Here is a 27,890-nt window from a genome sequence, read left to right on the forward strand (position 1 = left end):
GTGTGTGTGTGTGTGTGTGTGAGATTAATACCCCAGGAGATGGTGTGACATTTGATTTGGCGGGGTGGGGCTGGGGAAACGCTGACTCAGCACAAACGTAAATCCAACTCACTGATAGAGTGTAGGGGGGTGATAAAATACACCACTGACCCTGACGTCAGAGCCAGAAGGTAAATTCAGACGCTTAAACACACCAATGCAAATTCAGCTTATTTTAAGATATGTCCTCTTTTAGAGAATCACACCACGAGAGTGGGTTGGATTGATATGTATGTGCATAAGGTAAAATAACTAGAAGTTGCATTTGTATTACAAAAAGCGACTAAATGACTTGAATACACCGTATTGCAAAACTACATGGGCACCTGAACAAAGAATGTGGCCCCCTTAAAATTACGTGACAAGAATCTACTTTTGGTAAGACTTTCCACAAGATTTTGAGATTTTGGCATCTGGCTGAAAATATTTGCTCCCATTCACTCCCAAGATCATTAGTAATTTGGAAACTGATGGAGGACAAAAAGGCCTGACTCACAGTTGTCATTTAATGGGGGTTTTATATCAGTTTCTTCCCCACCAAATTCAGAAAACCATTTCTTCATGGATCTGGCTTCATGCATGGTTATGTTGAAACAGAAAAAGGGTCATCCACAAATTGTTGGTACAAAGTTGGAAGTGCATTATTGTCAAAAGTAGAAGGGCACTCGGAAAGCGCAGACCTCTGCCAAGGCATGCCTTATCTCACGTTAATGTAGTGTGAATTTAACTAATGTTTCCGATTATTCCGACATCACATGAATGCAGCACAAACGCCCCATCTCGCAATGTTATCAAAAGTGAAATAATTTGTGTATCCACTTTGTGATTTGGAACCGCTATGAAATTGAATGGGTTCTTCTTTAGCCCACACTACAACCTACCACCAACCAGGCCAGTAGTTTGTAATCCTGTTGACAGACAAACAAACGGACAAACCGAACCGATAACATAACCTCCTTGGTGGAGGTAAATGATGCCCGGTCCAAAACAAAAGTGCAAGTGGGCAGGTGGTGTCCACATACTTTTGGACACATGGCGTAGCTTTTACAACCTCAATTTTATTTGCATATTTGATGGATAATGTGGGCATTTGTTAATTTGTGTTGCACATTTTCAAATCACCACAACCCAAATTATTTCATAAATTTCTTATTTTTGTAAAACAGACGAGGAAATAAATAAATAATCCCATTTGATAGGACATTCATCTAAAAGATACTGTTGTGTCACACACCACTAGTGGGGTTAGTCGACTTGATTTCTACCTCGGCCCTGTTTTCTTTCAGAGAGACACAGATTGAGGGATAAATCCACAAAAATCTGTCTTTTTTTTCCACTGTTTCATGCAACCAGGCCAACACTGCAGCTGTGATGGCGACCAGGCATCATGCGTTTCAAACAGGCCAGCTGAGAGCCTCCTCCTCCCCCTCAGTCCTTCAGCGTCTGCCAGCCACAGCAGCCTCTCTGTCACTTTCTTGTGATTTATTCATAGCTGCACCAGGGAAAGAACGATCAATAGTTTCTGGAAGAAAAATGAGTTAGCGTCAGGATGGAAAATAGAGAAGTTCAGTGTAAGTTCAGAGGGGATGTGAAAGTTTAGGAGGCCTGCCAGGAATATGCTGCTTACTTCACTAAACAACATTGCTGGCGCTTCTGCATTCTAACAGTAATAATTTGAAAAGTAACGTTATCAGCTCTACTTATGACTCGCTGGGAGCAGTAATTTGTCACGTTATGTTTCTGTTACACCTTGAAAATTGGCCGTTGGCATTACTTTGAAACATCAGTTGGTTTCCCCCTCTGTGAAAACTGCTGGTGGTGACAAGGATTAGAGAGTGATCTATTTACATTCTTGGCTGCTAGTTTGCAAATGTCAGCTGACATTAGTGGACTGGAGCTGCTGACATATCATGCTAACGGGACAGGGCACGACGCTAAGAAAATTGGCATAGGTAACATTACATTCACATCATGTGTCAAGATGTTTACCACTATTGCTAGCTTTGTCACACGGGATGAATCAAATTAAATATGTTATTTATTATCATATTATATATTTCTATCGGTTAACAAGGGGAATTTTACAAACAAATTTTGAAGATTGTATTATTTTTTATATTGGATTTCCTTTAGATGTAACTGCAATTATCTAAAAAAATAACGGTTAAAAAATCTTCTTTGGTCCTTTTTTGCCAACTGTGTATTATTGTAGAAGAAGTTTCCAATATTTTTGGCAGACATTTAAAGTTTTTTCAACTTAAAGTTGTGAGGTGAATGTAGCAAAACCACCAACCAACTAATGTCAGCTAACATGACATAAAGCTAACACCAGCAGTGCAAAGCTACCAACAGTCTAATGTTAGCTAACATGGCACAAAGCTAACATAACATTGGTGGGTCTAGTAGTTGTTGTCAAATGTCAGCTTATTGGGCACAAAAGCTAACGCAACATTACAGATGCTAGCTACAGGCAATCAAGTGTCAACAGAACATGAAGCTAACATTATCAAGGCTATTCAGCTAACATAAAGAAACAGGGCACATTAAGCTAACATAGCTTTACAGGGCTAAGCTACTATAGTAGCCTAGAGTGCAGAAGCACAAGCAAAAGCAACATAAAATATGAGTATGATTTTTTTTGTTGGATTGATTATTTAAAAATCCGTATCCATGGAGGTTTAAATAAGAAATTAGTTTTACTGTGTTATACATTATTTATTTTTCGTGATTTCTGTGACTTTTATTAGCAATTTTTTGAAGGATCTCTTGTCTTATTGTAAAATTATATTATAAGGTGAAACCATCTGTATGGATTATAGGATTACTGTATCTATTTATAAATCTCACCTATGCTCAGTTCATTTATTGTTTTTAGCATACGGCCCTTGCCCAAAACATCCATGCTATGACTTACACAGAGATGTTATTGTATCAGTCACAGTGCAGATTATTATTTATTTTTTGGGAGTTGTGCAGTTATTTTTCAAAATGAAATAGTAATTATATTATTCCCCTGTGAGAAAACCTTCCAAAAATCACATTCATTTTCATGCTGCTTTGCTTAGACCTGGCAGGCAGAGCAACACCATACCCAGTTTCACAACTCACACACTCCACCGTACGTGTGCATTTGAACAATAAATGTGCTCATTTTTTTGCATACATCTACACCTCTTGCTGCATGTGTGTGTGTGTGTGTGTGTAAAATTGCCTGTGCATGCAAGCATTTTACAATATAAGTGAAACTGTCACTTGAGAGCAACCAAACACCACATCACATTTATAAAATTTTGTCTGAGTCTGAGTCTGTGCTTGTTTAAAAATCACTCCTAGCCGCCTGCCGCAGCCTGTAGGTAACCAACTGTTGAGCTACGAAATGTGAAACACGGCGTCTGACAAATATCTGCTTTCAAACATATATTTATTTGCAGCCTTTATTCAGTCAAGATGCAGAACGAGTAGGTGGTGGAGTGTGCTTTCAGAGGGAGGCTTTAGGTCCTGCAGCATTCGACTCTGCTGAGCAAAACATTGAATTTCTAACCTGCACAAGAGTGAGGCTCAAGGCAGACCTGATTGTGGAGGAGGTCAAAGAAGAATAGGAGGTTTTGCGTTTAAATGCCCAGGACGTAGTTAATAAGTTTAATAGCACTCTTACTTCTGTATGTTAAGCCCACTGCAAGCTTCTCTTGGCCAATGCCAACTCAACAAGATTGCCTTCTAAGCTGCAGATTTGTCAAAACTCTGGTTTCTGTGTATCCTTATAGATGTAAATAGTCCAAATCTTTGAGATTCAATAAATGTTCCCAGCTTCATTCAAATTGGATTTCTGTTATGGAGCTTCTTAGCAATTGAATTACATGGGAAAAAAAGAGACATCCAGTTGCCTGAAGCTTTTCCCTCCTGAGACTCTTCATTCAGCAGTGATCAATATGGCGTAACCGGAAAACTGTCCACACATTCAGTCAAACCATCCCTCCAGGTGAGAATGGACATGTATGGATAAAAAATGGGTTAAGGCAGGAGGAGCAGGATGTATGTATGGTAGTGTCTCTGTCTCCCAAGGTCCCAAAATTAGTGTATACACTCACAGTGAAGACATAGTTGAATAAATGCACACACCTAAGGATAGGCTCTACTGCAGTATGGTCAGGCTGACATTGTTTTCAGTCTGTGCTGAGGTGTTTGGGTTCACAGTGGTTTGGTCCACTGCTTGGTTTCCCCCGTTATAACTAGGGCTGGTCCCAATACCATTTTTTGAGCTTCGAAGCTTCGGTAGTAATGAGCATCGAATATTCCAAGCTTCGGAGAGAGGGGGCTGAACATATTATTATCTCTAATAAAGGCAGGAATCTCTATGTGTCTGTCTGTTTGTTTGCATTTTGATTATTTTGAGAACCTTTCATCCAAACGACTTAAATGTGCATTACCGCCACCAACTGGACTGAAGTTTGAACGAGAGATAAATGCAGAAAATAAATAAAACAAAATAAAAAAAACAAAAAAAACGAATATTCGAATGTCAAATTTTAAAATCGAATACCAACCCACCGAACAAATATTCGAATATTCGGGTCCAGCCCTAGTTATAACGGTACACAGACTCGTCGTGGGAGAGATCAAATTGCGTCAGTAAGTAGGCTGGCAAGGCTGTGTTATTCACTTTAAACTTTAAGTGATTATTTTCTCTAAATCAGATGATGCTGAGTCATTAGTAAATTCATCATGACAAAAGAATTATGTATTTTTCCACGAGTCCGCTATGTTAGCAGTTATGATGTTACTTAGCTTGTTTGGTAGCTTGATGGACAGTTAATTAGCTAGCTTGCTAATTCCACCCACTGTGCTTTCATGCTACACACTGGTTAGAAAATGAGCCGAACAAAGTCACTCATCTGGCGAGAGCGCTGTGCTTTTCTACGCTGTGACAAGAGTACGTGAATGAAACTTTACGTTGTTAAACTTGACTAATTAAGTGGCCAGCTGGCTGGCTAGTTACTTAGCTTGCTTGTTTTGGAGGCTCTGTTCTCAGTTCAGCATCATCTGTATTAAAGAAAAAGAGTCACTTCATCCAATGTTTAAAGTAAATAAAATAGCTTTGCCAGCCTACTTACCCTAACCCTTACTGGAGTTCCACAACTACACATATCCTATACAAGTACAATTTTGTACAATTTTGTATGTATTAATTTTGTCGCCTTCATTAATTGCTCTTAAGAATTTTTATGTTCATTGTCGCCCCCATCTGTTAGATTTAATTTACGCACATGACTGTATACGTACTTCCGGCAATACGTCATCGGAGGGAAGGTCTCATCACCACGCCCCTTTCTGGGGTTATCTACTCCTTTAACCTTAAAGATATCATCTGTTTCTATGATAATTTAGGTAATGGTGCTCTTGAGTGTCTAATTAATTTTGTTATTCCGTATGAAAAATTTGATATTCACAAGCAGAAATTTTCTAACTCATCTCCTAATTTTGTGCCTTTTCTCATAGAATTTAAATCTCTACTGAAGTCACTTAGAACGTTGGATAACGTTGGATTAAAATTATGGAAACTAGTTTTTTTCCCCTGAAACCTCTGACTTACTGTAAATTTATGTCTTCTTGTACTTTTTGTTTTGTTTGTAATGTCTATTTTTTTTATCTTCAGTTAAGTTTGTGCACTTGATGTTCGCGTGCTATTATTGCTTAACTGATTCTCTGTAAACTGCATTTTGTCAATAAAAAAATAAAAATAAACGCCCCTTTCTGGGGGAAAACAATCCCGCTCAGTGTTGCCAATTTAGCAACTTTGTCACTAGATTTAGCGACTTTTCAAACCTTCTTAGCGACTTTTTTTTTAACAAAAGCGACTAGCGACAAATCTGTATTGTCCAGCGAGCACGCAAGGTATTTCTCTTCTGTGGCCGCCAAAACAGTCACCTCTCTTCTGTTCTGTGACGGAGGAGCAGAGGAGCAGAGGAGCAGCCCCTCCTCTCTCTCCTCATGTGCAGCAGCGCTATGCGCAGTGCACAGGCAGGTAGAAGGGGAGGGGGGACAGGATGGGGGGGCCGGTGTAGGTAGGAGCCGAGGCCGCGACCCGATCCCGCGTTCCCCATAGACGACAACAGCGTAAACGACAGAGGAAATGTAATTCGCTCCAAACTTTTACTTTAAACAAACCGTTTTAAATTACTAACTATGCCGAAAAGTTGCTGAGTAGTTTGCTGCACCAACAGTACATCCAAAAACCCTGGTCTTCGAATTGTCCTCTTGCCATGTCCTGAAATAGATCCTGATAGATGGGCTTTGGCTCCAGGCTATAGACCAGACCGGGCATCACCAAGGCTCCCTATGAGAGGGAAGAATCGCGCTGTCACATCAGGAGAGAAACAGGAAAATGCTGAAAAAGCTGTTGTGTAGCGGGTTAATCGAGACTTTCACACTGATATATGAGGCTCATAAGAAACGTGAATATTCTCAGTCAGTGTGGTAAATGATGCTGCTGACAGTCACCACTGATGGATAGCTAACGTTAGCTTTAGTGGGAGGCTGCTAACAGTTTAGAAGCATCAGACTCCATCTAACTAATCCAACTAAATCTCAGCTTATAGATCAAACAGTTGGTTATTAATAACAGGTTGATTAATTACAGACGACACTCAACCTAACAATAGTGATTTAATCAGATATGTATTTCTACATAAGAAGTATGTAGCCACCGTGTTGGGTCATTGAGCTACTGATGTACGGGGGAAGACTGAGGGGACATGACGGCGATCAACCTTAGTTTATTAAGGTATCGTGAATGCTCAGGTTCAGGCAAAGTCACACAATAAACAGTAGACGTGTATGAAACAAACCATCTGTTTAACAAGAAAAGAATCTGTCAAAATGATGATCCAAACACACGTCAAATTTCATTGACTTCTATGGGATCGTCTGTTTTCTATCACCCAAACGTGGGCGCAGCGCAGCCTTGACTTTTAGCGAAGTACCCGTATGTGCTGGTAGTACGTATGTGTTTATGGCACCTGCAATATCTTTGTTTACTTCACGTATCCAGAGTCGAGCTGCTCCTGAGTTTTTCCATAACAGTATGTATGCCTTATATATACAATAATGTGATGACACTGATGGATACAAATGGGTGTTAATTACAGCTGGCTTACAACTTCTTCTCTGTCTGTACAAAATTCTAAATTGTTGCTTTTCAACCAGGTTTCAGTTGTTTTTTGATGCATATTTTGGCTTAGGGTGTGGTAAAGTGATGCACCTGGTTAGGAGTAAACAGAGGAAAAGAAAAAGAAAAAAGAGATGGGTAGAGGGATAATAGAGACAGCTAAATAAAAGCAGATTCAGTGCTCCTGCTAAGTTTATTAGCAGAGTGCACCTGTTCACAGGCTACAGCAGGTGCCTCTGGCAGACAAGGCCAGACCGGAAATGTGTGGATGAGTGTGTGGATGTGTGCGTGCGTGCATTCAATCACTATGACCGTCTGCTACCAAACACACCCATTTGTCAGGACAAACGAGTGACCCGGGAAGGGATGCGAAAGCTACAGCCAAAAAAAGAAGAAGAAGAAAAAACACAACCCAGTGTACTTTATTACCTGGAAGTGGGAAAATGAGTTTTGCCAACAAATGGCCCATCTATTTCCCCTCACATCAATGAACTCATGACACTTGATTTATCTTCTCTGTATTGGAAGCAATGAAGTGAAACAAAGGAGAGAGAGAGAGAGAGAGAGAGAGAGAGAGAGAGAGAGAAAGGCGGAGAGGATGGGCTCCTGCTGCCTTTAAAGGGATACTTCACCAATTTAGCATTAAGCTTTGTATTTTTTAATGGCCGTGCTTCCCTCCCTCATGTGCCCCTGAGACGAGAGATCTCTGTGGGTCTGGAAAACATCTTCCGATGACGGAAAATGACGATTTTTGCGTCATCGGAAGATGTTTTTTTCAACCAGCCCATAGGGGGTTGGACTGTTGTCTTTACCGAAGATATCCAAAGCAAAACGAGCGTCAGCCATCTTGAAGCCTCGCTAACAGGTTCCGTCTTTTCAACAGAAAACTTTTACAGCGATTATGTGCATTCAAACTACCGCACATGTGTACCACCGGGATACATCGGTATAGATCGGAGAACACGCTTTACACAAGACTCTTTATTACAAACGGAATACTCGACACACTACGCGAGCTTCGCCTGTTACGGAGACCAGCACCTCAGCCTGCGGTGTCGCCCGATGCTGCTAGCCGGGGAAAGGGACCTCGACAGTGGTTCGAGCTCGGTGGAAAGCTAACGCTAGCCGGCCACCTGTTCCATCAATCCTGCTTGCAAGTGTCCGCTCATTAGACAACAAACTGGACTACATCCAACTTCAACGAAACTCCCAACGCGAGTTCAGAGACTGCTGTGTTTTTGTTGTTGTGGAAACATGGCTGAACAACAGTGTACCGGACTATCCAGCCTGCTGCTCTGTCGCCGGGTAAGACTCATGGAGGTGGGCTGTGTTAACACGGACTGGTGCAGAAATGGGGTGATTTGTATCCAACTAACGGTACAGATCCACTCTTGCGACACGACTGTTGCGCGGTGTCGCAACGTCATACAGCCATGGTTGATGCTCCACGCCCCTGACCAGCAGCTGATTGGACGAATGCGTGACGTGGGTGTGGCTACTTGAGAATTTCATTGTCATGGCGGCTCATTGAGAATACAATCTCGTATTTTACGAAGATAGTTCACCGAAACGTGTTTATGAAAACATTTTAAGCGAGAAATAGGCCATGCAGTTGCTGAATCTGTCTTCATTTCATATCGACAAAGGTTAGTTTGAAAGATTTTCGTCTACTGTATAGTCGCGTCGCGTTCAACGCGATTCATTTGAATAAAGCTGGGCATGCTTTGCATGCGCGTTGAAGTCGCTTGACGTCACCCATAGGAATAGAGTGGGGCGCGACGCAACAGAAGCATCGCACGGACAAGTGGATCTGCACCGTAACTGCTAACTGCTGGTGGAGTTTGTGACTGTTAAATGCCGACCATTCTACATTCCACGCAAATTTACGGTGTTTACAGCCCACCAAGCGCTAATGCTAGTATGTGTGGCGCTGAACTTTACGGTAACTATAATGTGTGCGCACTAAATGTAGCCTGTTTCGTATGTCGTTTTTATATAATGTCATTTTTTATATATTTTAAATGTGTAACACCACTTGAGCCACGGTGAAACGTTTCATGTATATGGTTGAAATGACAATAAAACACACTTGAGTTGAGTTGACCACCTCACTGTCTGTCTGTCTGTCTGTAAACAGTAGGCGTGGCTTGGAAGTGGACTCTAAAGCAGTGAAGCAAGTGCATTCTGGGATTTAGTGTCTTTCATCCATATGAGCCAAAAACACATTTTCTGGCTTATCTCGGCCTAGAAGGCACCAATTTCTAAAATAAATTCTCATTTCTACTACATAATTGACCCAGTTTAATTTTGTATTTTATTTGTCTTTCCAACGGTGAAATATCCCTTTAAGTCTTGTTGGAAAAAGCATCACAACTGCTAAAATGTTTCACCCAGTGCACATCAGTTAAGGGAGAAGCTCTTGTGAGAAAGATTTCAAATCAGGGCATCTCTCACCACTAAAAACAAGTCAAGCAGTAAAAACAAACTCTGTTCTCTTGATGGCCAATGGTGGAGCTTTCCATCCTATAAACTGTACTTTCATTGCACACAAAGGTTCTTTTCTCCCAAGTGTTCAATTGGTATTTTTTTTGTGAATTTAACTGGGTGGGAAGAATGCCACAAACACTGAAGAAGCACAGTTCACGTGTTCAGATTTGCACCTGCCTGTGTTCTGCTCTGTTTTCATGACTGGAATGAACAATGTGTGCATAGTCTGCTGCAACAGAAGTACATTAAAGGTACAGTAAGTGATGTTAATCCAATACATTTTTTGTCAAATTCAGCGAATATCTCCTCACTGTCACCTAGCTCTCTATTTTCTGTGTGCGGCTACCATAGACAGTATATAAGAATGGACCAACAGATCCTGTGTCTCTGGACGGAGACCAGTGAAGGATATTAGAAGCACTTTTCCGCTTTTCCCGTGAGCGGTGAGCGTTACTGCGCAGCCTCCAACTGAGAGAGACAACGTAAATGTGACGTCAGCAACGTGTCTGAAAGTTGTAAGTCTTCTGGTAGCTGTGCCAAGAGAAATCTCAATCATTCCCAATCTTGCAGAGAAGGAGAGTGTAGGTATATGTAAGGAGATAACATGGGCACAGGTTAATTATTGCTAACTAACATGCTAGTTAACATTAGTAATTAAACCTAAACAGCTCATGTAAGTCGAAACTGCCTGTGAGCTTCTCCTGTACTATACGGTAACTCCTCTACTGTGCGACAGTAAGTCACTTGGTTATGACACAATCGTTAGCCCATTTTTACAAAAACGTCTGCTACGTAAGGTACAAGGTAATGGAGCCTTTTATACATTGTCGTGTTTCTTTAGAATAAACAATGGACAAATAGAGTCTTTAAACGCTTCAGATGTAAAGTTATTTGCTGGCAGGTGACCCGTTTCAACTCCACCCCTCAAAGAATCCGAATCGAAAATCGATAAGAACCGGAATCGAAAGGAAGAATCGGAATTGGAATCAGAATCGTTAAATCCAAAGGATACCCAACACTACTCGCGGCCCGCCTTATTTTTGCCTTATTCTTCCTCTGATTGGCTTACCCTGTTATTCCTACCCTAACCCTAACCAATCCCCACTCCTCATGCCTAAACCTAACTATGTTGACACGTCTAGAAGATCTGATCTAGCATTTACCATATTTGTTGGCAGTTGAGTTCAAATATCAACAATCTTTGCGCAGCATCGCTTACTGCATTTTTTAAAGCCAGGATAAAGCTGATGCCAGTTAAGAAGTCCCCTCTCTGCAAGAAAGCAGTCTTTTTACTTTTGGCCACAGCCCTGAGGGTTTCACCCTCTGAAAGCTCCAGAAATGCACAAGACCTTTTTGGTGCAGAAGTATTTTCTTGCATCATACTGCAAAGTTAGTTAGTAGAGAGAAAGTAAAAGAGGTGGGAATGAAAGAGAACATGAGGAGGAAGCCAATTATGGTGAATTTTGTTTAAATGGGAGTTTCAGGGCCAGAACTGATGCTCATTTGTTTTTGAGACTAATGTATAGTTGGAGGGGCTGAGGGTGGTATTGTGTTTATGTTCATTTCTCCTGCACACCTCCGCTGGCTCTGCAGCTGGCCGTCGCTTTGTTCTGCTCAATGATCAATACCTTTTCTTCTTTTTAATTGCATTGGCAGTATGAATTATGTCAAAGGTAAACAGTATGCGATGCATGCATTCATGTAATTGAATTTATTTATGAGTTTTTTTTCTCACGATGTGATATCAGTGACAAACGGTAGAGCAACTGGTTTGTGCAACTGGGTTCGTATTGTTGTCAGAGACCAGCATCCAAGGTGCAATATGTGTCATTGGAACCAATCCAAGTCACCACAGCCCTGGTATGAATGTACTCTTTTTTAACTTAAAGGGAAATTACAGTTTAATAGGGTCTTCATTCTCACGATTAAAGAGATCTTGGAAGATGGTTAAAAATAAGTCGGCAACAAAATATAAAGCAATCATTATAACATAATTGATATTAATAGCTTAGTATTCTATGCTTTAAAAAGGTATGCATAAAGGCCTTCAGCCGCCCACACATTTTAATTATTTTTAACAATACATTTAGTAGGGGGTCCCTGCTCCATCTCACTCTCAGGTAAGGGGTCCTTGGCTTAAAAGACGTTGAAGAACCCTGGTTTAGATTATAGATATTTTCCACCTGCTCCAGTCATCTGACTCCCTCATCCACCTGCTTACCTGTTTCCACATTACCCTCATCAGCCCTGCACTATATAACCGGCCCATTTTCCCTCATTCCCTGTCAGATCGTCAAAGTTGCAATGTTATTTTCTCTTATGTTATTGATTTCAAACTTCCGTTATGTTACGAGAGGTCTTTTGAGTAGATGGTTGATGAGGCGTGTTTGTGTGACGCTGATAACCCAGATTTGCGGGTGTGTGAGAGGTGAGATTCATTGAGGAGATTGTCCTCGGCTGGAGACAATCATGGAAACGGCACGCTGACGGCTGCAAACCACACATTTCTACACAGATGACCAAATTGCTGGATTGCTGGTGAAACTGTTGGGAATTTATTCAAAATTGAAGGCATACTGAACCAGCATGGCTACCACAGCATCCTGCAGCGACATGCCATCCCATCCGGTTTGCATTTAGTTGGACAATCATTTATTTTTCAAGAGGACAATGACCCCAAACACACCTCCAGGCTGTGTAAGGGCTATTTGACCAAGAAGGAGAGTGATGGAGTGCTGCACCAGATGACCTGGTCTCCACAGTCACCGTACCTGAACCCAATCGAGATGGTTTGGGGTGAGCTGGACCGCAGAGTGAAGGCAAAAGGGCCAACAAGTGCTAAGCATCTCTGGGAACTCCTTCAAGACTGTTGGAAAACCATTTCAGGTGACTACCTCTTGAAGCTCATCAAGAGAATGCCAAGAGCGTGCAAAGCAGTAATCAGAGCAAAGGGTGGCTACTTTGAAGAAACTGGAATATAAGACATGTTTTCAGTTATTTCACACTTTTTTGTTAAGTACAAAATTCCACATGTGAGTCGTTACACAACTTGTCTGATGTCTCATAGTCTGACCACTCGTATTTCTTGCGTATTTTGTTGCAGTTATTTAGAGCCGATCGCCAAAATTCTACAATTCTACAGGACCTATAGGCACAGCAGCAAATAACAGGATACATCAAGAGTATTTGAAATCCCAAACCTCTGACAGCTACATGAAATGTATAAATACTACATGAAAATAATCAAAGCGTGTAGACATAGTGTGCTAAACATGAGTATGAAGTAAAGAGAACACGACTAAAATACTGTGGTTACAAAGTGTGTGAAATAATGTGAAATGTAAGTGGTGTGGATTCAGGTGTCATGTTGATCAAGATAATCATATATTACAGTCAACATCAACGTCATGATGAATGCTCTCCTGAATGCCTGCTTGCTCCTCATCAAATGGATTTCCTACTACAGTAAATTATCCCACTTCACCCACTCACTTGAAAATGTATGAGAACGTCACTCATTTGGCTTCACATAAATATTTTAGTCTAGTTAGTCACTGAGGCATATCTTCGACTATAAATCTAAACTTGTGTGTGTGTGTTTGCACTAAATGCCTAAATACAGTATATATTGCGTGTGTGTTTGTGAGCAGGCTCTTAAAACGGAATATTAAAACATTAAAGTTGACAGAATGACAGAGTGTACTGTGCAGGGTGTTGTGGATAATTGAAATGCCAAAACCTCAAGATGGCTGCTTCATTTTAACATGAATTTACAGCTTCCATCACAAGCCATTAATGGCGAAAAATATATCATGAGGAAGCCGTGAGGGAATTCATTTATCCGAGCGAATATTCGACGGATAAACCAGTCATCTTGACGTTGACAGAAAACAGGGTCTCGCTGCTTTTACTCAGACACGCATCAATAGAAAAACAGCAGCGATGGAAAGTTGGGATGAATTTCACCTACACCATTATAGTTACTAATTATTCTTCACCAAATGCTTTCTCTTAGGGATATAGTCATTACAACTCTTGTACTTGTACAGCTGTTCTTTCAGGAGAGTGCACTGGGCTTATAAGGTGGAGAATGTAACAATATTCTATGTTATGAAATACTTAGGATGTCAGGGTTGGGGATATGTTAAGCACATACTGTAGATCTGTGTTTGTTACATCTCCTAATATGACTCCAGTGATTGATTTTTGATAGCCATTTAACCCATTTTGCTCTTTAGTGCGCAAAGGTCATTCATGAACTTTCTCTAGCTGGTTCAATGTTGGGCGGTCTTCTCTGCTTCCTTCCTGGATGAGTTCTGTCTCTACAGATCATTTCCAGTGGTTTCTGGGTCTATTCTGGCTTTGTTTCCCCTTGTGGGTTCCAGGTTAAAGGCAAACTACCATTTTTTTTCCCAACCTGGACCCTATTTTTCTATGTTTTTGTGTCTAAGTCACTGATGGGAACAACAATCTTTGACATGAGTCCAGTAATAAGCAAGATCGCTGCAGTCGACCGCGGTCAAAAATAAGCTGCAATGTCAGTTAATGGGGTAATTGTCCAAGCTTGTTTTTTACCTTCACAAAAGTGCCCGTTTTGCCACTGACAGGCTCAGATTAATATTTTAAGTGTCTGGCTTAAAACCAGGGACTTGTTCATCCCAAAGGTGTTGGATGAATTTATGTCAGGGCTCTTTGCAGACCATTAAAGTTCTTACACATCAAACTGGGAAAGACATTTCTTTACTGCCCTCTTTGTACACAGGGATATTGACATGAAGAAGGTCCTTCCCCAAACTGTTCCCACAAAGCTGGAAGCACACTATTGTCTAAAATGTCTTTATTTGATGTAACAAGAACATTTACCTGAACTGGAAAATACTGTAATTGGCAGAGAAAAACTGTCCAAGACCAAAAGTACATTTAGCTGTGTGGGCAGAGGGGTCCACCTCCATCTGTCTTTCTCACTCTAGTGGTGGAATGTAACTAAGTATATTTTCTCAATTACTGTACTTAAGTATGATTTTGACATAGTTATACTTTACTGTATTACATATATACTTCTACTCCTACATTACATTTCAGAGGGAAACATCATTATTAAACCACTACATTTATTTCAGGGTTCTTTATTTATACCCTTAGGTAAATTTGCTGCATAATTAAAGATACAGTAGGTAAGACTTATAAAACTAACTTTTGTCATATTTGCTGAAAGTGAACCTATGTTTGAGTAGAACTACATTAGGCAGGTAATTAAAAAAAAAATAAAAGTTTGGCTCCTCTGGCACCACCTACAGCCTGTAGTGCGATTTGCAAAAATCCACCGCTCCCTGAGATGCACTAATCAGGGCCAGGGGGGGTGTCTAACTGCGTGCCAATCACTGCTCATGCACACACATTCATTCTCCCTTGTGGGGGGGGAGGGGCTTAGGAGACCGTTTTGGGCTTTAGCGGAAAGGGGGGAGGGACTGAGAAGTTGTCGATGTTCAAATTCTTTGGCTAAGTCCTGGATCTTCACAATCCTACCTACAGCACCTTTAAGAAGTGCACGGCATCCATGGCACACAGTTTAGAAAACACAGACAACATGCAATGGGACTATGAATAGCAATACAAACAGTTAAAAGTGCTCCAGTGCTAATCAAGGTGCTGAAACATCCAATAAATACCAATAAAAACCCCATCAAAAATAATCTAAAAACCAATGAATAAATAATGAACAAATGTCCTACGTAAATACAGGCTGTGCAAATTGTGCAATTTTTCTTATAGCTTGTTCATTAGTGTGACTGCCGCTGGAACAAAGCTGTATTTATATCGCTTGGTTTTACACCTTGGAACTAAAAACGTCTTTCCAGAAGTAACTATTGTTACTTTTTACATAAAAAAACTATGATATGCTTATATGATATGATGCAATACTATTTTTTACTCAGCTCCACATTGATTGAACTACAACATTAGAATGCTTTTACATTTACATGTTCATTAGTAATAAAAACAGATTAATATAATATTCTCTGCCACATTGACAGGAGCCATTCTGCATATAGAGTACTTTTACTTTTGATACTTTAAGTAAATTTTGCTGATAATACTTCTGTACTTTTTGAATGTGATTCTTAATTGTAATGGAGTATTTTTAGACTACAGTATTTCTACTTTTACTTAAGACTGCGACACAAACAGTAGTGTCTCTAATGCCTATGAGAATGAGAACAAAATCTTCTTTAGCTGCATAAAAGGACACACTCACACTCTCTTTTACAAAGAAAGACAGACAAGGAAAAGAGAGAAGCAGGTAAAGAAATAATCAAACGAACAAATAATATTCTACCCATAAAAGGGAGGAAAACTAATAAAGAGTCAAAGCAAAAGGAACATAAAATGAAAGGTAATGTGAGAGAGGACCGCACACAGACACATACAGACTCCCATTCCAGCACATTTTTATTTCATTTTTCCTAGCGAACGCAACAGTTATATGAGTTTTATCATCTCCACAGTGTTGGACATTGTGTAGCGGGAGAGAGGGTGGTTAAATGAATCCCCACCGGGGGAAGTCGTCTCTTCAGCCTATTACATGTCATCTTGTTCCAACGGTCGAATAGGACTCCCCTTTATTTGAAAGAACCTTTTTAAGAACTTTCAATTTGAGATAAGCGGTGAGCAGCTTGGTGCTTCTTCGGAAGGAGCAGAGCAGCCAACAGACCTTAAAAATGATACTAAATCAAGTCAGTCCGGTTTACAGTTGAAGATGTGTATCATGGGAAAACTCTGCTTTACTAACCGGACTGAAGTGCAAGTAACGCAGACGTTTTATTTTTTATTTTTATTAATTGTAAATAATAAAAAAAAGAAAGAATGAAAAACGTTCATTCACACACTAACACAGTGGTTTCCAAAACCTTTATATTTTACATTTTTATACACATGCAACCTTTTTCAGCTAAAACTGACACCGTGGTAACCTGACTCCGCCAGATGGATTGCTTCGCATTTGCTCGGCATATCCATCTGGGAACTTTCCGTTGGAGAACTTTTGGGAAGGGGCGGAAATACTGGTTAGCTGATTGGATGAACCATCTGTCTATTTCCTATGTTGGTGATAGTTGGGCCAAATCAACCAATCAGATCCACGAAGCGTATGAAAATACAACCACAAGCCCGCCCCTGCTGCTGCAGGCAAAGCATAGCTCGTTAGCTCAGCATGCAAGCAACATGTCGGTAAAGGAGATGTGCTGTTTGTGTAAAGAGAATTTAGGAATAAAAGACACCACTTCAGGTTCCAAAATATTCCAAAAGAAGGATCCAAGAGAAAAAAAGCATTAGTGAGTGGCTACCGCTGTCTGAAAATACTGGTTAGTGTTAAGAAATATCTAAATGACATGTTCAATTTGATTTCTCTGGGGTCGAATTGAAAGTTAAGCAAGAGGTTTAATAAAACAACATGAAAACGACAGTCAAAACACAATCAAACATAAAACATAAAACACTGCCAGCAGCAGACTGCAAAACATGCTTCCCCTGTCGGGTCACAGTTAGCAGCCATGCGACATGACAAAACAAATACACTGTAAACAGCGGACCGCAGCAGTTTCCCCTTGCGGGGTCACAGTTGAAGCCCCGAATCTTACTCAGGATCAGAATTATATTCCTTGGAATTGTGGGTGTTTCCCTGAATGGAAACTGTCCCAGGTTAAAGACACACCTCTGATTTCAGGTTTACTCCAGGTCACAGACAAAGGTTGTTTCACGTGGTAGTGCTGATTCTGTTCAAGTTTACAGAGTTTGCATTTCCTTTGTTCTAATCACGTCTGGCCCTGCAGGGAATGGCTCCCCAAAAAGAGACAACAGTCACCTTTCCTGTGGGGACAATGAGTCTCCCACAGTATGCTAAATAACAGCCATGACCTAATTAATTCTTCAGAAGCTAGGTTTTGGGTGAGGCAGTCAAATGCTGATTAGTGTAGTTACTTGATTAAATTTAGCTGCAGGCCCCATTAAACATTGTTTTTCAAACATAGCCTGGCTTTAACTTTTTTAAACCTAACATTAGCTGATTGGATAAACCATCTGTCTATCACCACCTAACCCACCTCAAAACCAACGCTGATTGGCCCGGTCGTTTGGCTAACGACTCCAAATTTTCTCTATCTCAAGATGCCAGACTGATCTGCGAGTGGAAAACTGGAGCTCGCGAGATCAGGACGGTCTCACGAGGCTAACACCGTGGACCTCTGTTATAAGAATTTATTTAAAAAAGCACGGACAAAACAAGTCATTTTAATGGTAAATACTGTATATGACGTATAAACTAACATCAGTATAAAGTGAAATCATTTCTTTCAAATAATTTGTTTTCTTTGAAAAAAAGTCAGCAGTTTAAAGTCATGAAAGAATGCTAATTGGTTGTATTTATTTCCATTTAGGTGTTTATGGCCAAATGAAAGCAATTAAGTAAACTCACAGATCAGACATCATGTGTATATTGGCGAGCTTACTTTACATTGAAAATGTAAAAAGTTGTTAATGTAACTTTTGCCCCAGTTTTATCATTTTTTTTTAACACAGTGAAATGTTACCGCCGTACCCTCTATGGGAACAACAGCACTAACACGCAGGAAACAAATAAGGTTTCATTGTTCAATGAAGTGAATTGCACTGAGCTGGAAACGTTCCACCAAGCTTGCGGTAGTGATGCTGTCTCCATAACAACAGCCCATCCTCGCCCTGATAAGCTGTTGTGACATTACAAGCATCTTCTGACATTTCCCAGTTTGGGCTAAAGGTCAGGAGTCCCAGGCTAATGACAAAGAAGAAGTGAAGAGTGGCAGAAGAGAGGGAGGAGAGGATTCCTGTTTCAGTCCTGGAGGCTCTCTCTTTTTTATCGATTGACCCTAATATGTTTCTCTCTCTCTCACACACGCACACACACACACACACACACACACTGCCAGTGAGAGGTGGTGGCACGAAAAATCAGTTTGCACTGCAGATGCATTGAGGCGCTGCAGAGTGATGCATTCACCTCACAGCTCTGAGACTGACTGAACGCCACACTATAAAGATAGTAAAGATGTAATCAGTCAAGACCCATTTAGAACAGCTCAAAGCTAAAGGTTGTATTATTCGGAAAGATACCTTTGGTGTATTATTATTATTATTATTATACTTTATTAGTCCCATCACTGGGAAATTTGTCTTGGACACCGTGCATAGTCTAGTCATGCAAAGCAACACGATCAAAGTACATAAAAACACATGATCAAATACGTAAAAACACAATAATAATAAATCATTCACACAATACAGCATCCATTAAAAAAAAAAAAAAAAATTATTGGCACTGCCTTGCCTCATCCAATGAAAGTGACCAGTAAAAGATCCAACAGAGAGATTTTTCCTTGTCCCGTTACCTGTCTCGTCTTCTGTCATTTTTTTTGTCCCGTATATAGTGTCTTTTGTTGCAAAATCAGTAGGCATAGTAGATTGGCTTTTAAAATCAGGTTGAAACAGTAAAAGAGCAAATGAGACAAATGACAAATGAGTTGATAAAACAGAATTGGCATAAGACAGGACAGAGTGTACATGTCTATGTATTAAACAGTCAATATATAAAAGTCATTTAACTCAAATTACACACACAGAAACCTATTTTCTCACAGATTAGTCACAATAAATTGCACATATATAATGATAAGTATTTTTTAATGCACCTTTCCTGACATTTTCTTTCTAATGTTGGCTTTTTTGGGTATGTTTTGAAAAAATAATATATAAATATATATATATATATATATATATATATATATATATATATACACACACATCTCTCTCAAGACTTCTGCATGGGACTTTGGGCTTATTGATTGGTAAACATCTGATTAGATGTCACTGGTTGTTGTAGCTATATTTTCAGTTTAATTATATGGAATTTAGCCTATTGTTTTTGTCACTGAAAACGGCAATAAGAGTAAATATAGGTTGCGAGAGATTTATACAAAATGTGGTTTATCAGCCCTGTGTCTGTTACCTCTTGTGGTATCAAGTCATGCAGATAGTTTTGGGTTTACTTGCCCAGGTTTTTAAGAAAATTTCCCTAAAAAGTGATTTCCAAAGAATGAAATGCTTCATCCAGTTTGTTTTGTTATCTCTGCAGGCAGTTTACGTTATTTTATAAGACTGCATTTTGTCATCCTTTGTTACTTCCGTGTTAAATGAAGTGTGGCTTCGCCGCCATCTCCAGACTGCTGAGACTATCTGACAAGATGTAATTATGTTGTCTCTCTGTCTCCCTCTGTCTGTATCCATGACTACTTGAGTTTGGAAAAGTAATGGCCATTAAGGCAATAACGTGTGAACAGTGTGCACATACCATTACTGTCTGCAACTGCCAAACTAGAAACTTATGGAACAAATGTAACCAGGCTCAACAGAGCAGATGAGACATGGTTTCACAAAAACATCTCATTCATCTTGTCCTTGAACAGTTTGGAAAATACCTGCATAAAGCCAAATACCTTCAAATACCTAATTAAACTTAATCTGCTGATAAAGACTTTGTGATTTACAGGGTCGGACTGGTAATCTGGCATATCTGGCGAATGCCAGAAGGGCCGATGCACTCTTGGGCCGATTTGGGCCGCTGGAAAAAAATAGATGATACTAGTGTATTACACTAGTGTGACTAAAAAATATGCAAGACTGTACGGCTGCAGCCTGGAGCCTCCTGTCTGTTGCCATCGGAAAAGCCCAGTCTGCTCTGATTGGCTTGCAAGAAGAATATGGCGCACCTTTAGAAAGGTAGTTCTCAAGCCAGGGGTGGAGATGGGATGGGTGGGAGGGGTATATTGTAATGAACCTGCATGTGACATAGGAAGGGGAGCCACCCCCCCCAAGTTACGCCTTATTTTGTCAGTTGATTCATGCCGTTTTGTGATGTTAAAGCCATAGTGTGTAGTTTCTGTCGCCCCCATGAGGAATTCTAAGTGATGACAACAACATTCGGCGTGTCCACATAATACAAGCCTTCCGTGCTCCCACCCCTCCCCTCCCGCACGCAGTTGCTGGTAGCCAAGGAGGACACGAAGGATTAGAAAAACATGATAGACTCTTCAGAAGAGGTAATTGTCTTCACTCGAGCTTCTGCGCGGGAAAGTCGCCGGACGCCACAATCTTCTGAACACAGCCATACTGAGAAATACAGAGAGAGTTGTGTGGAGCTTATAGTCTTAGTTAGCTTCGTAGCAACTCATTTGGCAATGGCTTAAATGTAATATATATATAATATCAGAAAGTTACGCACCAAAGCTTTAGCCACATCACAATTTGGGCTTTTCATTTCAAACTGATTTATTTGGTTCCACCATAAAAAGCGTCGCTGGCTACTGATCCACCATGTGTCGCTTGATGCACTTCTGTAGATGGAGGAGGCTTTTATAGCTGTTCTGTTGGTGTGTTTTGACTCTCACACGGACAATAATTACAGCCTCACTTTTGCGTTTTGTTCTGCACCAGGTGGTCGTAAAATGTGGATTGTTTGAAAATTGCACTGCAGCTTCAAATCCTGAGCTGGAGCATCTGAACAGAACAGGACTAGATTATAGCAGCGAGCGGCCCAGCTGGCTTCGTGTTTGTGTGTGTGTGTGTTACATTATGAGTTAGCTGGAGTCATTAGATGAAACGAAAAATCACAAGGCAGACAGAGAAATTGATTTTTTATTTATATGTGTGTGTGTGTGTGTGTGCGTGAGTGTGTTGGGTTGTTGGGAGGGGGGTGTCTACATGTGCTCCCGTCCAAGGATGTGACTCAGTCAACATTGTTAGCATTTAGATGACTCCTCCACATGGCATACAGAACAAAGATTAAGACGGGAGTCAAATCATTTTCCTCCCACATTGGAATCACTTCTCGTGTCGCTGATAATTTTCAAGTTTTTCTTTTATTCATCGCAGTGGGACATAAAACCTGAAGTTTCTCTTCTCTTCTGGCTAGTCGCATGAAGAAATTCACCAAAAAGATTGCACAAAATGCACCTTAAGGCATGTACTTATTGTATAGTGTTAAATGGCAGTTTATGATTTAAGTAAGTTAAGTGTTATACAAATGAAGTTAAAAGAACCCCCAGATGAACTACTTAAAGTGCTGTCGATTTAGTATTGGAAGCTATTGGAACCTACCTGAGAAGTTGGACCCTACAATTTATATTTGATTCATTTCACCAGCAAGGACCACACCATCAACCAGGTACGTTTTGAACAATTTATTAATGAAAGATGATTGGAGTGCTAGGCATGAAATCACTGGAATGCGCGACGTAAAGTCGCTTGTAGTCATCAGTTGACTTGATGTTGACTGCGTTTGGGGAGGCTTCGCTGGGGAATCCGCCGTAGCACCCGGGCACGACAGAACCCCCATAGGACCTAAAGAAGAGGAGAAAGGAGAGGAACAGCACGAGGGTGTGAGGGAAGGGTGCAGAATGGAAGGGTGGGGGTGGGGGTAGGAGGGGGAGGTATTTATAGGAATGACAGTGTTTGAGGTGTGGCCCTGCTCCTGAAACTATGCTAGGTAGCGTCAGTAATTAAAATGATTAATCAAATATCAAATTTGTTATATATTTTCTGTTGATCGTCTAACTTCAAATCAAAGGAGTAAACCAGTAGATATTCTGTGTTTTTCTTATCATCAACAAATCCCACGAAAAACCAAAACCAACAACTGATCTTACTCGCAAGTATTGTTTTACCAAAGCCTGTTGTAGCTCATTGCTGTGAGTCAATCCCACATACCTTGTCCTGCTGCAGAAAATACTCACTAGTGAACCAAAACTGCTGCTAAAAATAATACATTTGCTAAAAGCTACGGTGCCCATCTGTTTAAAGAAATGACTTTGCCTTACCTTTTTTTTTTAAAAGGAAGTATACGTTTGTGACCCTTTTATTTTAAAAACTTACATCTTCAGCAGTTGGAGCTAGTGGCGGATAAAGAATTTAGAGACAAACTAAAACATAGTTTAGGTTTTGTTATTGTTAATAATCTCCTACAAATGCACTAAAATTGAACACCAGTTAAATATAACTTTTTATAAAGTATCAGAGGAAACTAAATATAATTTTAAGTATGATTGCAGCATACCATACACTCTGCAATCAAATAAATGTAAATCAATGTATTTATTTGGCATATTCATGGATTATGATCTTCTTATGATATAGTTAAAGGTTAATTATATCTGGATATGACATAGTAAATACAGCCTGAGCAGATAACTCCCATATGTACATTTTATTCCCGTTATCTCCCGTTAATTACCATAAATTCTCCATACATTATCGTTAATTCCCATGGAAAGTTTCCACCTTGAACATCCCTGGAATTTTGCAACCCTTTTACTTGAGTAAAAGTAACAACACCACACTATGTACCTAAGTACAGTATTTTAATTAATTGTACTTATTACATTCCATCACTGGCCCAACTATACTTTGACAAAATAGATGAGGAAACAGGTGGAATTAAGCAGGACAGCACAGATAAAGGTGCCCTGCCACACGTATTTCATTACTTTGTGGTAATGTCTGAAAGCCTGCAGGAAGAATCAGCTTGATTTGTGCCAGTTCTCATTAATATTCAACGAGCTAAGCTGCTTGACTCTGATTGGCTAACAGCTAGCCAATGAGAGCCTGGCTGTCAGAATCCTTTACCCAGCCCAACTGGGCGAGCTCATGAATAGTAATGAGCTCAGGCAACACCACATCAGACTGACCAGCTTTTGTAATTGGCCTGATTTCTCTGCTTATTTCTGTTCAGTGGCTAGAGCTGACAGAGCTGACGGAGGAGGTAGCAGTTCATTTTCACATTCACGACATAACACGAACACATATGGACCTAACATATTTAAAAAAATAAATGCAAGTAAAAACGGTTTTGTGTGGCAGGGCACCTTTAATGAATCCACTTATGCAGAACTATATATGAACCAAAGAAGAATCAATGATGTGTATTTCAACAAGAGAAACCCAAATCCATTCATTCATCCATCCATCATCCTAAAAGCTGGTCAACAATGGAGAGAAGAGAGACTTTACTAACCGTCACCTGAACGATCCCATAAGCTCTCAGATTGATGGCGAAAAGGAGAAAGTGGAGGAACTGAAACGATGGACTGAGACTGTAACAGATCAAACTTTAGCTCTCTCTCTCTGCTGCTCCGCAACGTTTTCAGATTTATCTTCCCCTAATCAACCATGAAGCCATCAACACCAGCCGACCCTACACAGTTCTCACAGTACAGGTAAATGAAAACAAAACTGGTGGAGAGAGAGAGAGAGAGAGAGAGAGAGAGAGAGAGAGAGAGAGAGAGAGAGAGAGAGAGAGAGAGAGATGTTTGGCTGTGTATTCTTACAATTCAAAGTCATGTCCATGGATTTATTCTGCTGTTGGACAGCCGGAGGTGAAGAAAGATGAGTAATCCTGTCTAAGGTTTCATTGGTTTAATTGGTTTCCCATTCCTCAACCATTTGAAGTCCAGGATTTATACCGTTCCCACCTCCTGTGAGGTGTCTTATTTCTGGGGCACGTGCAGTAAAAACCAAAACGGTTCTGCCATGACTTGTACACAATGGTGATAGTACTCTGATCTTTTACTTATATCAAAGTAACAATAAGTACACTGTATGCAATTCCTGCATTCAAAATAAAAGTAGTAGATTAAAGACAAAATATAAAGTTCCATGACAAAAGGTACCGATTATTTCGTAATAATTGGATTAGAAATACTGATACAGTAATGTGTGCAAGTATCACTGGAATGTTGCAGCTGGTAAAAGTGGAGCTAATTTGAATTACTTTGAATACTCATAGTACATTGTACAGTAATCTATAATAATACACCCAAATTCATAAATTGATTATATTTCGTATTATGAATCAGAATCTGCAAATTAACTAAAGTTATCGTATACATTTAGTGCCGTAAAAAGTAAAATATGTCTCTGAACTGTAGTGGAGTAAAAGTATTAAGTAGCATTAAATGGAATTACTCAAGTAAAGTACAAGTACCTCAAAAGTGAACTAGGTGATTAAATAGCCTTGGTTACATTCCACCACTACTGGTACATAAATGCCTCTGTCATAATTTAGCTATAAAGCACCACAGGCTCAGTGGATTCATATTGATGTGCAGTTTGCTGATATAATTTGCACCTCTTCTTGCCTGCCAGAGCTTGGTACAGATTTTTTGGGGAAAAAAAAAGGGCAGAAAGAGCTTCTACACTGGCTGAGAAAAACTAAGTGGGAGATCAATGGTTTATTGAAATGGTTTTAAAAAGTGGTGTGGCGTACAGTAGGTTATACAACGGTTTGGTCTAAAACGTGAGAAACTATAGTCGATACCAAAATGAGAGGTCAGTCAAATCTCAGTTCTTGTCTTACGGTAAGTGTCACTGTAACATGAGAGGTTGGTTAGATCATCTACCGAGTGACATGTTGAAGTGTGGGCTGCGACATGAACCACAAGATGGCGATGTTTGCTTCATGATGTGCCTGTGTGTGCCTCCACAACATCTGTAAACACCCTCTCTAATTTAGGACATCTATTTAAATCATGAGCAAATTAATTTGATTCAGTCAATGGCTTTTGTACAAAATAACAGCAACATGACTCAAGGGCAGGAAAGATGGGAGGATGAGTGGTCAATGCTGATGCGTTAGGGCCGAATATTTGAATCATTGAGAGATTTAATGAGCTAAGCCTTAATTAAAAGCGGTTTAGGTTTGCAAAAGAGTCACTTGTTCACTAAACCCTGACATGCCATGACAAATCCCTTTTAATGTCATTTGCAACCAAATCATCATAACCTTAAGGGGAGCCTACAGAATGTTATCAAGTGCAGCAAATGTGACAAATTACATGTAAATCACCAAACTTTCTAACAGACCCGAAAGTGCTCAATGGTGGTTTAAGCCCCCAACGTCTCCTTCCAGGCAGTGCTGTGACCGTTGATTTCAAGGCACCTAACCCTAACCTTAACCATAACCTTAACCATAACCATAACCATAACCATAGCAATACCATCTAAAACTGCATTAGAAATCTTCTTAGTTATACGCAACATAACTTGGCTGATAGACATCTGTTGAAACATCGGTATATGTTGAAAGTGAATTTGCATCCATCAGCACCAAGCAGCACTTAAAAATTCTACTTTTTTTACTGGTGGGAAGAAAATAGGAGCACATTATTTTAAGTTCAGTTCAGAGCTTATTGGATCAACTGCAAGCTGCATAAGCAGGGTTCAAAAGTCTATTGAGTGGCTAGTTAACATGTGAACATTCACTAGCCATTTGTCATGTGAACAAAAAAGTTAATTTTGAACCCTGTGCATAAGAGCTACATCCTAAAATGGCCAAATTGTGTTACAAAGTCATGTTTTACAAGTTATCCAAACTCATGTTGGCAGATATCGCATCCGACACCTACATTTGGAGATTTCTGAATGGAGTTTGGTTTGTAAATTGAAACTAGGGATGACCCAGTCCTGGATGCTGCTCTCAGAACTTCTCAATGATCTTGCTCCCAAAAATAAATGTATAAAAAAGGACAGGGTTAGGACTTTACTCATCAATAAACTGATACAAACAATGCTTCAAAATGCACACTGAGAGAAGCTGAATCACAGCGAGCTCCCATACCTCACAATCAGAGCCTACCGACGCCCCATGCATGCTACCATACCCCCCTTCTCTCTCTCTCTCCCCCCCTACCCAGTCTGTCTGCTTGCTGCTGTCTGGTCTATCAGCGCTGCTGCTGCTGCTGCTGCTGCTCATGTTGCTGGGTGCTGCACGCTGGCGCAGCCCAGATCCAACACAGGATTTGAGGATGGAAACGTGAGGACATCGAGTCTGTCTGAGGCGAGGAGTCAGGATGGAATAACCCCCTAAAGAACCACAGTATGCACTCACGGTGTACATTTGATCCACTACTTTAACCCGATTTAAAAAAAAAAAAAAAAAAAACCACACACACACGCTGTCATTTAGACCGTGAAGTCGCTCCTAAAATAGGATTTTACTGAAGCGCGTGTCTCCGAAACAGGTAACTTACCTGGGATGATGATTTCTGCTTATTTTTCACCGAGCGCACATGTGGGAGCGTGGATTTAAATTTCAAAGTTTGGGATCTTCTCTTTCCGGGATATATATGTATATATATATTTTTTAATATTCTTTTGAAAAAGGGGGGGATGGCAGTTGCTGATTGAAGATGCACGCGCCTTGTTTAACGCATCAGTTAATCCTGGATGGATGCGGTGGATGTTATCGCGGCTGTTCTGGCCAGATGATCGTGTGTCTACATTACGTTCACACCGAGGATACCTGCTGACAGATAGCTGTGTGCTCGCCCCCCCCCCGGGGGCCGGAGTCCTCTCGTGCAAGTGAGAATCACTCCGTGGTCTTTTTTTTTTTTTTATTCTCGAGGAAAGTTTGTAACAGGGACGCGGTGGAGGATGAAACCAGCACACATTTTGAGGCTTCCCTACGGACGCAGAGCTCAGTGACTACTCCTTGCACACGTGCTTTAAAAAAAAAATAAAAATCATAAAAAATACTTTATGATTTGTGGATGGGTTTGTGAGCAGGTGTTCAGGGGGTGTGTAGCTGGAGAATGTGTATCCGGACGGTGGAGTCGTGCTCGGGCTGGAGGGGAGAGCAGATAGGCTACCTGTCCCTTCCTGGGACCACAGGTGTTCCCTGTAAACAGGTAGGTTGACAGGCAGTGATGGCAGTTCGGTGATTATAGAAAAAAAAAAAACGTAAGAGATCGTTAGCCTACTATTTGGAAAATCCTTAAAAGCGTTTGCGAGGGCGATGGTTTAAATATCGCACATCTAGCCCACGTGTTCCCCATTAATACCGAGCGACTCACCAAACTCCCCTTCAGAAATCCTGCGGCTTAATGCTGCTTTTGCTTATCGAACATGATCCAAGACCTTTCTCTAATACACGCCTCCAGTTCTTTTATTCCGCACCAGTTGCCTTTTTTTTTTTATAATGTAGTGATGAAAATGTTGGAATATGGTCATTCTTATTCGCACAAGTTAAACCCCCGGAAACACCGGCCGGGGCCAGCTGTGAAAAAAGAAATTGGAAAAAGTTCGAATTTTGCAGAAAGAAAAATGCTGCACAGTCAATGCC

The 27,890-nt window shown here is 40.4% G+C and overlaps 1 protein-coding gene and 1 long non-coding RNA gene across 2 annotated transcripts in view; one reads left to right on the plus strand and one right to left on the minus strand.

Moving 5' to 3' along the window:
- Positions 1–21,987: 21,987 nt before the first annotated feature.
- Positions 21,988–27,727, minus strand: LOC114572956 (uncharacterized). Its single transcript, XR_003694843.1, has 3 exons — positions 27,622–27,727; positions 27,305–27,446; positions 21,988–22,117 (listed from the first exon to the last, which is right to left on the minus strand). It is a non-coding gene; the product is annotated as an uncharacterized LOC114572956 (long non-coding RNA).
- The window catches only part of LOC114572953 (exostosin-1), a 289,717-nt gene continuing 288,796 nt past the window's right edge, over positions 26,970–27,890 (plus strand). Inside the window, exon 1 of the mRNA XM_028604770.1 lies at positions 26,970–27,456. The gene's annotated coding sequence lies outside the window, so the exon portion shown is untranslated. The remainder of the gene's footprint in view (positions 27,457–27,890) is intronic.

Source organism: Perca flavescens, chromosome 18 (assembly GCF_004354835.1).
Source record: "Perca flavescens isolate YP-PL-M2 chromosome 18, PFLA_1.0, whole genome shotgun sequence".
In the NCBI taxonomy this organism is placed as follows: Eukaryota; Metazoa; Chordata; class Actinopteri; order Perciformes; family Percidae; genus Perca; species Perca flavescens.